This window comes from Meriones unguiculatus (genome assembly GCF_030254825.1).
Source record: "Meriones unguiculatus strain TT.TT164.6M chromosome Y unlocalized genomic scaffold, Bangor_MerUng_6.1 ChrY_unordered_Scaffold_25, whole genome shotgun sequence".
Taxonomy (NCBI): domain Eukaryota; kingdom Metazoa; phylum Chordata; class Mammalia; order Rodentia; family Muridae; genus Meriones; species Meriones unguiculatus.
In genome coordinates, this window is record NW_026843710.1 from 23,978,630 (window position 1) to 23,987,305 (window position 8,676).

Genomic DNA, 8,676 nt, shown 5'->3' on the forward strand with positions numbered 1-8,676 from the left:
CTTCTACATCAAATCAGATTGCATACAGAGACTCCACAGTCTTATATTATGCAGAGGGAAACCTTAAAATAACCAGTTCTAAATAGGATTTCCCTATGAAATTCTCCCTCCCCTCAGAACACTGGGAAGCCTGCAGGAGAGGAGAAAGTAAGAGTTTCATAAGCATAGGGAATTGAGAACACAAGAACAATGCCCTGAGAATCAGGCCACAGAGGAAGATGATGCAGCCAGTGTTGATGACAACTGATAAGCTAGGGTCGGGTAGAAGGGGGGGAGGACCTCCCTCATCAGGGAACTAGAGAAAAAGTATATTGTTAAAAGAATGATGGTAGGTGGTACTGGAAGAAGAGGGAAGGGGCAGCAGAGGGGATACAATGTCAACAAATCTTAATATAAGAAAAATCAAGGGGATGAAGTATAGAGCTCTTCAGGAATAATGGCTTCCTGGAGGTGGCAAGGATGAACTCAGGTTTCTTTAAGGAACTTGGCACTGACACTCTGATCATTTTCCAATGAGTAGATGAAAAACACATACTTGAATTGACATATTTTAAAGAAACATGTGGGAAGGAATTTGAAACTGGGAGCATGGAAAACCAATATATTATATGAATCTCCCACATAATCAGTAAAAATAACAGGTTAACAACTTTTATAATAACTTTTAAAAAGGAGAAAAGATTCCTCTAAAGGAGTGCAGTGTTTGACTTTGTAAGGCATGCTTTCCAAGAACTCATTATGTAGCAGAGAATACTAGCCATGAACTAGTGTTACCCAGCTACCTCAAACCTCATGTGTATAGGAGGCATCTCGGATCAAGCATTCCTAGCACTAACACTACGTTTAGATTGCTTGTGTGGAGGACAACATTAATAAACACCTCTGCTCTTGTGTCCAAGACATATAACATTGACACATTTCTCTGTACTAAAGGCCCAGTTTTAACTTTAAACCCCTGGATCAGGATGATTCCTCACTGACTACTGAGTAGGACAGACCTGCCAATACAGCTAAGTCAGCCAAGGCAACCACACTCATAAGGAATTGGCAACAATATTGTGGAACATCACCAGCTGTCAAATAGTTTATTGCCCCTTAGTTCTCTTTTTATACACTCTGATCTTTTCTGTTTCATCTAACATTTCCCAGGTATGTTCTGGTTTGCTTCTCTTTTCCTGCTCTTAAAGAGTCAATATTCCAGGGAACCCAAGACCTTGACAGGCTATTATTTCAATAAGAATGTAAATTCACATTTAGTGAGACCATGAGTAGCTGCTCAGTTCAAAGTCACAACCAAGGATATTTCAGATCCAAGACCACAATAGGAGACCCCTTGTCATTTGGTACATTCCCTTTAATCTGATATCACTTTGAAGCTTCCCTACTTAGTAAGCTGTCAATTAAATACACATTAAAGTTTCATTTCCCAACTGACATTGTCAGAAAGATAAACAAGAGTAAATGTGTATAATATATCGAAGGTGTGACAACACAATGATATGACATCATAATACTTATATGATATCTCAAATATATTATGATATCGCAATTGTATTATGATATCACAATTTCTTTAGGATATCTCAGTGGTGCTATGTTATCTCATTTGAGTCATGACATCTCAGATCTATTATGACTTCACAATGTTATTAGGACATCTTCTCCTAGGACATCATATGGTATGATATCACAATGGAATTATAACATCATAATAATAATATTATGTAACAATGCAATTATGAAATCACAATGCTATCCTGACATTACATGAGTATTATCATGTCAAAATGGTATTATGACATCACAAGGCTGCTTTAACATCACAATATTATTAAAATTTCACAGTAGTAAGACATTAAAATACTCTAATGACATTTCATACTATTATTACATCATAATGTTATGATATGACAATAGTTTGGTGACTTCACAATAATAGAACTTCCCAATGTTATTGTCACATCACAATGGTATTATGACATCACAATGCTATAATTACATCACAATGATATGACCACACAATGTTATTATGACTTCACAATGGTATGACATCCCTATGGAATTATGACTTCACAATTGTTTTCTGACCTAAGAATGGTATTATGAAAGTCTTTGACTTGTTTGTTTAGGGTTTACACCAAGGTAATTTATGTCATTTCTGGCTATTATAAAGGGTTGTTTCCCTAATTTCTTTCTCAGCCCTTTGGACTTTTGTATACAGGGGGGCTACTGATATTTTTTAGTTATTTTTGTATCCAGCTACTTTGCTGAAGATTTTTATCAGCTGTAGGAGAGAATTTTGAGGGTCACTCATGTATACTATAATATCATCTACAAATAGTGTTACTTTGACTTCTTCCTTTTCAATTTGTATCCCCTAGAATTTTCTTATTTCTCTAGCAAGGACTTCAAGAACAATGTTGAAGAGATACAAAGAGGAGAAGCAGTCTTGCCTTGTCTCTGATTTCAGTGGGATCGATTTAAGTTTCTCTCCATTGAGTTTGATATTGGCTATAGGCTTGCTGTATATTACCTTTACTATGGTCAGGTATGTACCTTGTATCCATGATCACTCCAAGACTTTAAACATGAATGGATGTAGGATTTTGTCAAATGCCTTTACAGCATCTAAGGAGATGATCATGTGGTTTTTCTCCTTTACTTTGTTTATGGGTGGTTCACATTGATGGATTTCCGTATATTGAACCATCCCTGCATGCATTGGATGAACCCTACTTTGTCATATTTTTGATGTGTACTTAGATTCAGTTTGCAAGTATTTTGTTGTGTATTTTTGCATCAATATTCATAGGGGAGATTGGCCTGAAATTCTCTTTCTTTGTGAAGTCTTTGTGAGGTTTAGGTACCAAGGTGATTGTGGCTTTATAGAATGGGTAGTGTTCCTTCTCTTTCTATTTTGTGGAATAGTTTGAAGAGTATTTGTGTTAGCTCTTCTTTGAAGGTCTGGTAGAATTCTGTGCTGAAACCAACTGGTCCTGGGCTTATTTTATATGGTAGGCTTTTGATGAGAGCTTCTATTTTCCTTAGGGGATATAGGACTATTTAATTGATTTACCTGGTCTTGATGCAGCTTTGGAATGTGGAATTGGTCAAGAAATTTGTCCATATCATTTAATTTTCAAATTTTGTGGCAGATAGTTTTTTAAAGTAAGTCCTAATTATTGTTTGGATTTCTTCAGTGTCTGTGGTTATATCTCCCAACTCTATACCTGACAGAAGACTACTATCCATTATATATAAAGAACTTAAAAAGTTCTTTATATATAAGCTTCTTTAGTTCTTTATATATATAAGCCACAAACCAAATATACCAGTTAAAAAATGGAGTACAAAACTAAACAGAGAATTCTCAATAGAAGAATACAGAATGGCAGAGAACCACTTGAAGAAATTTTCAACATTCTTAGTCACAAGGAAAATGAAAATCAAAATGACCCTAAGATTTCATATTACACCCATCAGAATGGCTAAGTTCAAAAAGTCAAGTGAAAACACATGCTGGAGAGGTTCTGGCAAAGGGGAGCCCTCCTCCACTGCGGGAGGGAAGGTAAACTTATAAAACCACTCTGGAAAGCAATCTTGCCCTTTCTCAGACAATTAGGACTACCACTTCCTCAAGATCGAGCTATACCACTCCTAGGCATATATCCAAAATATTCTCAAGTACACAATAAGGACATTTGCTCAACCATGTTTGTAACAGCTTATTCGTAATAGCCAGGAGCTGGAAACAGCCAGATGCTCCTGAGTGGAGGAATGGATGCACAAATTGTGGTTTATCTACACAATGGAATATTTAGCAATAAAAAACAAGGAAATCATGAAATTTGCAGGTAAATAGTGGGATGTGGAAAAGATCATCCAGAGTGAGGTATTCAGAAAGGCAAAGAGGCTGGACATCAGAAGAAGGAGAAAAAAGGGAACAAGTCAGGAGCCTGAACAGAGGACCTCGGAAAGGCTCTGCCCTGCAGACTATCAATGTAGATACTGAGACTTATGGGCAACCTTTGGGCACAGTGCAGGGAAGCTTAGGAAAGAAGTGGGAAACAGTAAGATCTGGAGAGGACAGGAACTCCATAAGGAGAGCAAAAGAACCAAAAAATCTGAGCACAGGGGTCTTTCCTGAGATTGCTATTCCAATCAAGGACTATGCATGGAGATAACCTAAGACCCCTTCACAGATGTAGCCCATGGCAGTTCAGTATCCAAGTGGATTCCATTGGGATAAGAACATGGACTGTCTCTGACATGAACTGATTGACCTGCTCTTTAATTATCTCCCGCTGAGGGGGAAGCAGCATTACCAGGCCAGAGAAGAGGACAAGGCAGCCTCTCCTGATGAGACCTGATTGACTAGGATCTGAAGGAAGGAAAAGAAGTCCTCCCCTATTCATGGACTTGAATGCAGAGGGTGGAGGAAGGGAGGGATTGGGATGGGAGGAGAGAGGGAACCTTGGGAGGGCATACAAAGTGAGTAAAGCATAATTAATAAGCCAGTCCTGAAGATACCTGATAAAACAGGAACAGATGAATGGGGAGGAGGTCCCCCCCATCAGTGGACTTGGAAAGGGGCACGGTGGAGATGAGGGAGGGAGGGAGGGAGGGACTGGGAGGGAATGAGGGATCGGGACACGACTGGGATACAGAGTTAATAAAATGTAACTGATAAAAAATAAATAAATAAATAAATAAAAAGAAAAAATGAATATAAATAAATAAATAAATAAATAAATAAAGGGGATAAAAGGAATTCATGAAATTTCCAGGTAAATGGTGGAATCTGAAAAAAATCATCCTGAGTGAGCTATACCAGAAGCAGAAAGACATACAGGGTATATACTCACTCATATAAACATAATATAGGATAACTCTACTAAAATGTGTACACCTAAAGAAACTCATCAAGAGGGAGGACTCTTGCTAAAATGCTCAATTCCTATCTAGAAAGTCAAAGAGGAGGGCATCAGAAGAAGGCAAAATGTGGAAATAAGTCAGGAGCCTGACACAGAGGACCTCTGAAAGGCTCTGCCTTGCAGACTATCAATGCAGATGCTGAGACTTAGAGGCAACCTTTGGGCAGAGTACAGGTAATCTTAGGAAAGAAGTGGGAAACTGTAATATCTGGAGAGGACAGGAATTCCACAAGGAGAACAAAAGAACCAAAAAAATCTGAGCACATGGTTCTTTTCTGAGACTGATGCTCCAACCAAGGCCTATGCATCGAGATAAACTAAGACCCCTGCACAGATGGCATTTCAGTATCCAAGTGGGTTCCATTGTAATAAAAACAGAGACTGTCTCTGCTATGAACTGATTGACCTGCTCTTTAATTACCTCCCTCTGAGGGGTAAGCAGCATTACCAGGCCACAGAAGAAGACAATGAAGACATTCCTGTTGAGACGTAATTGCCTAGGATCAGAAGAAAAAAAAAGAAGACCTCCTCTATGAGTGGACTTGGGGAGTAGCATGGATGCAGAAGATGGAGGAAGGGAGAGATTGGGAAGGGAGGAGGGAGGGAATCACAGGGGGGATACAAAATAAATAAAGTGTAATTAATAAAGTATAAAAAACATAAAAATAGAATGGTATTACGACATCACAGTGGTATTATGACTTACAATGCTATTATGACATCACCAGTCTATTATTATGGCACAGGAATGGTATTATGACATGATGGTGATATGACATCACAATAGAATTTTGACATCACAATGATATCATGACAACACAATGCTGTTATGAATTCACAAGTCTATTATGACATCACAAACCTATTATGACATCTTAATGTTATGACATCATAATTATATTATGACTTTGCAATGCTATTATGGTACCTAAGTGGTGTTATGACTTTACAAGGTAATTATGACATTAAATTCTATTATGACGCACAATGGTATTTTAACTTCACAATAGCCTTATGACATCACAATGATATTATGACAGCACAATGCTATTATGAATTTACAATGTAATTATGATATCTCTGTGCAACTATGATATCTCAATGATATAAAACCACAATGCTATTAGGATATCAAAAATGTGTTTTGACATCAGAATGCTATTATGATATCACAAGTATATGACATCTGAATGGTTTTATGATTTCATAATGTTATTTTGACATCAAAATTTTATGATGACCTCACAACACTAATATGACACTGTGGTATGACATCACACTGGAATTTTGTAATCACAATGATATTATGACATTACAAAACTATTATGACATCATAATGTTATTATGAACTCAAAAAGCTAATTTGACCTCAAAAATGTTATTATGACATCACAATGGTATTATGATATCACAATTCTATTATGACTTCACAAAGCTATCATGACATCATAATTGTCTCAATGCTATTATGAAAACAATGATATGATATCAAAATGTCATCACAATGATTTAATGACATTACAATGCTATTATGACATTACAATTTTATTATGACATCATAATGCTATTACAATATGATTGTGGTTTGACATCACAATGGAATGTTGACATCACCATAGCATTAACACTTAAAAAAATGCTATTAGACATCACAGTGCTTATATGGCATATCAATTCTATGGCATCACCATGGTAGTAACACATTGCAATGCTTTGATGACATAACGATGCTCTTATGACATTGCAATGCTATTATCACATCACAAAGGTATTATCATATCACAATAGAATTATGATATCAAAATACTATTATGACCTAGAAATAGTATTATGACATCACAATGATGTTATTACATCAAAATGCTTTTATGGCATTACAAAGATTTTATGATATCACCTTATTATTATAATTTCACAATGGAATTATGACTTCACCCTGCTATTATGACATCACAAATGTAACACTACATGATTGTGGTATGACATCACAATGGAAATTTGACATCAAAATGTTATTATAACTTTACAATGATATGAGTACACAATGGTACGATGACAACAAAATGCTATTATATCTCAATGCTATAATGCCATCACAATGATATGAAATCACAATCAGAAAGGTATTTTGTTATCACAAGGCTATTATGACATCAAAATATTATGACATCCCAATGGTATTATAATTTCACAATGTTATTATGATATGACACTACTATTATGACATCACAATGCTATTATGAGGATAAAATGTTATTATGACATCACTATAGTATTAAGATTTCAAGATGGTATTATGATATCAAAATGCCGTTCTTATATCACAGTGGTATTATGACTTCACAGTGATATTATGACATCACAATGTGATATGAGAACACAATGGTGTTATGATTTCACAAATCTATTATGATCTTAAAATGCTATTATGAGATCAGAATGGTATTATGATATCAAAGTATTATTAAACTTAAAAAGGTATTATGACATAACAATGGAATGATACCTAAATACTACCATGATGCCACAATTATATGACATCACGATGTTATTATGACATCACAATGCTATTATGACATCACAATATATTATGACATCACAATGCTATGAGGACATCACAAAGTTATGATGACATCATAATACTATTACAACATAATTTTGTTATGATATCACAATGGAATTATGACCTGATAAGATTATTAAAATTAAGGACCGTATGTCTTAAAAATGATATTAGGACATCCCAATGCTATGATGACATCACAATGCTTTATATCAATGTTGTATTATGATATTATTGTGGTATGACATCACAATATAATTTTGAGATCACAATGCTATTATGACTTCACAATGACATCATGACATCAAAATTCCTCATGATATTCCCATGATATTATGACATTAAAATGATTTTATGACTTCACAAAGCTTTATCACATCACAATTGTATTATGACATCACAATGCAATGATGATATCACTATGATATTATGATATCACAAAGCTAATATGGCATGGCAATAGTATGAACTCTCAATGCTATAATAACATCACAATGCTATTATGACAACACAATGGTGTTATGACTTCACAATGCTATATTTACCTTAAAAACATAATATGACATCACAGTGGTATTATGGAATAAATATGGTATGACACTGCAATGGTATTCTGATTTAACAATAGTATTATGACATCACCATACTATTATGGCATCAGAATCGTATTACAACATGATTGTGGTATGATATTACAATGAAATTCTGACATCAAAACAGTATTATGATATCACCATACTATTATGACATCACAATGGTATTATGACATTACAATGCTATTATAACTTTGAAAAATATGACTTTACAAGGATATTTAGGACTTCTCAATGCTATGATGATATCACAATGCTATTATGCTATCACAATGGTGTTACGATTTCCCAATGCTATTATGACATTACAATGCTATTATGACATCACATCTTATTATGACTTCACAATGGTATTATGACATCACAATGGTAAAAAAACATGATTGTGTTATGACACCTAACGGAATTTTGACATCAAAATGCTATTATGGCAACAAAATTCATCATGATATACAATTGCAATTATGATATCACAATGCTATTATGACATGATTGTGGTATAACATCATTATGTTGACATCACAATGGATTATGACAACACAATGCCATTATGATGTCACAAAGCTATTATCATATTGCAATGGTA